This window comes from Juglans regia, chromosome 15 (genome assembly GCF_001411555.2).
Source record: "Juglans regia cultivar Chandler chromosome 15, Walnut 2.0, whole genome shotgun sequence".
NCBI lineage: Eukaryota > Viridiplantae > Streptophyta > Magnoliopsida > Fagales > Juglandaceae > Juglans > Juglans regia.
The window spans coordinates 6,504,112-6,510,696 of NC_049915.1; positions in this window are offsets into that span (position 1 = coordinate 6,504,112).

Here is a 6,585-nt window from a genome sequence, read left to right on the forward strand (position 1 = left end):
GTAAAACTTTAAATTGAAATTGATAAATCACATTAATTGAAAAAATATCCTAAGAAATTTGAATTTATATAGCAAAGTTGTAAATAAGATTACTAAAATATTATTTACCAAAAAAGAAAGAAAATCACTCAAATATTATTATCAAATTTTTATGGCCTAATAAATTATCAATATATTTTTTTTTATAAGTACATAATACTTTAGTAAATTAGTAATACTAATATACATTATATGTATATTAATTATAATTTATATTTTATGACCTAATACTAATAGTCTAATACTATATTACTATTAGTTTTATACTTTAAGTCTATATATAAATTAGTATAAATTTTTTAAAATTTGAAAATTGAACCGAATTAATAAAAATAGGATGTACCGGTTTAAGACATAATTAGCACATAATCGATTTTTAAAAATGTAAAAATGATACATATCAATTCAATTCTAAATTTTATTGAACCAAACCGAACCGGTTATAATCCTAATTTAAGAGTATTGATATTGGTATTGAATTACGTAAATTCAAAAAAAATGAGAAATTTGAATAATAGATTCTAAAAATACACTATATTAAATTATGCAAATGAAAAAAAAAATGACTGTCTATATATTATCAACAACGTCACCAACGTCAGACACCGACGTCACCATATATGTCATAAGTGCTTGCCCTGCTAGCTAGCCAGCTACTTTGGATAAAGAAAAGCCACCTAAAGTGCATCCAACTCGATCGATGATCTGTGTATAATTATTATTAATCTGAGAACTCTATAAATATATATATATTTATATTAACCCCCACAAAACTGCAAGCTCGATCGATATATATAAACGTGCTCTTTGACTACAATATATTAATCTTGTGCCGTCTCCAAGAGTGACGGAAACGCTAAATTAAGGAGTTAGATCTAACTGATCAAGCTTTAATTAATACATATTTAAGACGAACGATGGAGGCAATTATAACAAGCCGCCGGAGGCCCAACCCGAATGGAATATGCCAGCATCCCAACAAATTGATTCCCACAAAATAAGTTGGCTCAGACTTTTAAAATAAAAAAATCTTCATAAGGTAAGTTGGACTCTATCACTCTAAAGAAGAAAAATATATCTCTATAAAAAAAGATATCTACAAATGAAGGACAAACTCTCCATAAGTTTGGGATGACTTATCTATGCCTAGACTAAATTCATTCATTCTATTGAGCGATATGTGAGGCCATGACAGATTGTAAAATCTTCAATTATAATAGATTTTACCCCAAAACAATCTGTAGATAGGCCTGTTCAAAAAAATTAACAACCCACACCAGCCCGATAAATCCATCCGAGCCCACCCGTTAAATGTGAGTTCAAATGGACAACAGGTTGGAAATCATCCAACCTGTTGTTTAACGGGCGAAACAGCCGCCTGAGACTCTATCATCCATTTCAAACATCCAAACCTAGACCTCTCTCTCTCTCTCTCTCTCTCTCTCTCTCTCTCTCTCTCTCTCTCTCTCTCCCTCCCCTTGATCGCGCCTCCAAGCAACGAGTACTCCAAGCAAACACTTCAACTACCTGCAGAAACCCTAGCCAGTGGCATCCGTTCTCTGTCGCCATCTCCATCGGCGTTCTCCGTCTCTGTTCGTCATCACCGTCGGCCACGGCTCCAAGATCAAGTCAATTTGATGAGGTATGTTCCATTTCTCATGCTCCAAGTTTCTCTGTCTTCACCATCTCTGCCCTTCCAATACCTCGTCGTTGCTGGTCTTTCGTTGTGTTAATTTTATTTAGGGTTTTGATTTGTTAGACCGTTAGTTTTATTTGGGGTTTGCTTAGTTAATCTGGGTCTGATTGTTTCTGTGTTGAACTCAGTCTTGATTTCTCATTTGTTTAAGACACTTGATGTGCATAATGTAGAAATAAACTGCAATGACCATCTAGTGATTATGGCCGTTTGAATGAAGTTCTTTTTCCTTTATAAAAACAGAGATATGGCAAAATAGGGAAACCCCATGAGCTTTGAAGGTTGGGATTTGGGTGAATCAACCTTAAAATAATTGTTCACCAAAGAACCTGTAAAGTGTTTGTGTTAAATTCCCACAATCCCAAGAACTGCAGTTAGTGAGTTGGAGTTCCTAACTTTAGTCTAATTTTTTTTTTCTTTTTGTATGTTATTTATAAGATATGGATTTTTGTCATACAGGCCATTGTGCATACTGGTGTGATTAGAATTGAGAGACCTCCACCAAGATTTTTTTTTTTTAATTTTGTTTATAATTTGATTGTAGAGTTTATCCAATGGCCAACTGAATCATAGCCATGCTTTGTTTGAACCAAACCGAGATTGTTTGTTTTATGTCTTTTCATCAGTTTCTCTTTAGTAGTTAGAAAAAATTGAATTTCCATTGTTCAATAGTATGGTATTCTTACTTTCTGATGCTTTTATTATATATCAGTTCATGTCATGGATTACTTCAAAAGTGACACTTCTACAAATTTTAGAGACAAATGAGATTACTACTCCTTTAGTTTCAAACATTAACTTGTCTACAAGTAGTAACACTATCCTCCCTCCCAAAAGGAAGGCAAGTAAGGTCCCCTCAGCGGTGTGAGAATACTTCACAAAAATAGTTGGATGTTCATTAAGTAACCTAAAAGCAGGGTGTAATTACTACCACAAGAATTACGCTTGTCATCGTAAAAAACATGGTACATCAAGTATGATGCATCATGTTGTTGTTTGTAGGAAAAACCCTAACAGAATTAGAACCATAGATCAACAAACTACACATAAGTTTGATCTAGAAGATGTATGAATAACAATTGCAGAGATGATAGTTTGTGATGAGGTTCCGTTTAGGGTGGTGGAAGTACAAGGATTTAGGAAGGTATGTAAATCACTAGAACCAAGATTTTAAGTGTCATCTCAAACCACTGCAACGAGAGATTGTATTAAACTATTTAAAAAAGAGAATGAGAAGTTGAGGAAAGTATTTAAGGCAGTTGGGCGGGTTAGTTTAACTACTGACACTGGGACGTCCAATCAGAACTTTAATTATATGTGTCTTACTGCACACTTTATTGATTGTGAATGAAAATTACACAAAAAAATTATAAATTCTTGTTTGATTCCTAATCACAAAGGGGACACTGGAAAGCATGTAGAGTCATGTCTACAAGATTGAAGAATTGATAAGATTTTTACTGTTACAGTTGCCAATGCTTCCTCAAACGATGTTGCCATTGATTACTTTAAAAGGTTTGTGGGAGGTCATTTGTTGGAGGGGAAGTATATTCACATAAGGTGTTACGCCCATATTATGAACCATATTGTGTATGATGGGCTAAAAGATTGTGATGATTCAATCACAAGAGTGTGCAATGCGGTTAAGTATGTTAGATCATCTCCTGCAAGAATGAAAAAAATTCAAAAAGTGTATAGAGAATGAGAAAATCAGTTGTTCAAAATTGGTGTGCATTGATGTTCCTACAAGATGGAACTCCACTTATCTTATGCTAGAAGTTGCAAAAACATTTCAAAAGCCATTTTTGTGATTGGAGAATGATGATGATTATTTTTCTCGCTATTGTTGCAGTGTGAGTTTGAGCCCCCAAGTTCTAGTGATTAGGTGAGAGTTAAAATAATGATTAAATTTTTGAATTTTTTTTATGATGTTACTGTGAGACTTTCTTTGTATGTCACATCTGATGTATATTTTCAATAGCTTTGTGGCATCCAATCGCATTTATAAAAAATGAGTCAAAATAATGATCTAGTATTGAGAGATATGGCTAGGAGTATGAAGAGTAAGTATAAAAAATATTGGGGATCGATTGAAAAGACTAGCTTGATGATATTCATTGCTGTTGTTCTTGATCATAGATGTAAATTTATTGTTTTGCATTTTTGGTTCAAAAAAATATATGGTGGTAATTTATTTGAAGAAATGATTGTAAAAGTGAAATAATTGATGATTGATATGTACGGAGAATATACTATTATGTATGAGAGTTCAAGTGGAGTTTCATACTTTGAGCCTCATTCCTCAGTTGATCCTACTATGATTGATTTTGATTCTCAGCAAAGTTTTTAGGTTGAGTATGAGCAATAAATTATTGAATGTAATTTGAAGAACAAATTAGAGATTGATCAATACTTAGAACATGGTTGTGAGGCACGAGTTTCAAATTTTGATATTTTGGATGAGCGGTGCTACTCCCATCACTGGGAGCTCCCGCTAGTGCTTTTGAAATGTTTTTTTTTTTTTGTATTTTATTACATGTATTTTTTTAACACATTTAAATATATTTAAAAAAATAAAAAAATCATAATATTATTAAAAAATACTTACTTAATCATTATGTAAAAAATAAATAAAAATAAAAAAATAAAAAACTCACAACGATAGAAATTAGCGGTAGAAACTAGTGGTAATAATAGTATTTTCCATTTTGGATTGGTGGAAGATTAATGAAATAAAGTATCTTATTTTGGCAAGAGTTGCACGTGGTGTGATGGCCATTCCTGTTTCTTCTGAGTCAGCCTTCAGTGCAGGGGTCATGTGCTTGACTCATTTTGTTGTTCAATATCTCCAAGAACAGTTGAGACACTCGTTTGTACTCAGAATTGATTAAAAGATCCAGTACATATTGATTTTCGTGCCTCCTTGGACAATGTTGAAAATTTTGAGGCAGAATTAGGTAATAAACATATTTCTTACTTATATATTTATTAAACTTTTTCATAATATTTTTTTTATATCATTTAATAATTTTTTTTTAAAGTTTGCTCCCAAATCAAGCTTTATTTATGTTGATGAGGAGTGACTTAAGACTTATGGTCTGCACATTCTATATTTGTTGTTAAAGATTCATGTTTGAGGACTTTTCTAGGTTGTATTCCTTTAAATTATGATGTTTATTGTACTCCTTTATGTAGCAAAAAGGAAAAAAAAATATGTTATAATGTGTCAGGGGTTTACAATAATATAGATTGAGCGATTATGTTATAATTTGTACAAATACTTCTAAAAAAATATTATAATTTGTACAAATGTTACAAAAAGAAAAAAAAACTGTTATATGATATTATAATTTATAACTTATATCAGGATGTGTTTTACAAATAAAAGAGAATAACCGTTTCTTTGTTTCTTTTTGAAAAAAAAAACTGATTATTTTATCCGACCCGAATGGTGCAGGTCGGGTCGAGTTATATTGCACTGGCAATTGTTGCGGGCTATAACCGGACGGGCCAAAAACTATGTTGGGCAGGTAATTGCACATCCCTACCCGTGGACATAGATTTTTATACCGAATCACGCAAATTTCGATATCTCTACATTTATTTCTATATATTGGAATCGCGGGACTGAATGAGAAATTTATTTATTGGAATATTTGACTTCTGGTATTTTTGTGATTATTTTTTTAAGTAATGATACACGCACAATTTTTCTAACAATCTTTTATATAATCATGTTTTAAATTGAGAATATTTTTATAAAATGATGTTATTTTTATCAATTATTTTACAAAAAGTCCATAATTTAAAATAAGGTTGTGAAAATAGTTGTATGAATTATGAATATCATTTTGTTTTTGTTTTTGGTGTGGGTGGGTTGATGTGACTGTATAAATTTATGAACAAGTTTAAATTTAGTCGAAAAATAAGTGACCCGTTGGCAAATATAAAATATATAACCCGTAAAAGGCAAATGAATAGACCTGAAAATGATCTCATGCTGTTAGGACAAACAAAAATAAATTGAAATGGACGCTGAATGATGAATTTTTTCAATGTCAGTTTTTATTACCAATTTTATAATTTTTTTGAATTTGAATTTGAATTATATTTTTAGAGTATTTAATACTTATTCCTATTTTTAATTTAAAATTTTGTAATGAGATAATAAAATGAGTAATAAAAACGTTGAGGATATTTGACTATCAATCTTTTCCTTCTCAAGGCATAGAAAACTCAGAAGAAAAATTATTTTCATAAGTTACTATTCATCACCTTCCATCTCACACTTCACATCTCACATATTATGAAAAATATATCTATATCTAATGAAAAATACCTCAATATCTTAAGAAAAAATTATAGATATGAGATGTGAGAGTGAATATTGACTTATGAATAATAAATTCTAACTCAAAATATAGTACAAAGACACGAAATTTTTTATTTTTTTAAATAAAATAATACTATTTGAAAATCTTTACATTACACATAATTGAGTGATATAATTTGATTTGTAATATTTAAATTTTAAAATTTATTTTAAAATCAAATTATATTACATAGATAGTAAATATATAATTATATAATTAAATCAAATTTAGTTTTTAATATAATTATTTAAATAAAAATAATATTAGAACAGAATGAAAAAAAAGAGAGTAAAAAACAAATGGTATCGCCGGTTAATTACGCATTCCAATTTCCACACGCTGCACAAAAATAAATGCAAAAAGATAAAAGTAACGTAATACATGCACCATGGACACGAATTTATAAAGTCGAATCGAGTTCAAATTGTATACGAGTCAATCTGTATTAAACTATTAATTAATTTAAATATTATGTTA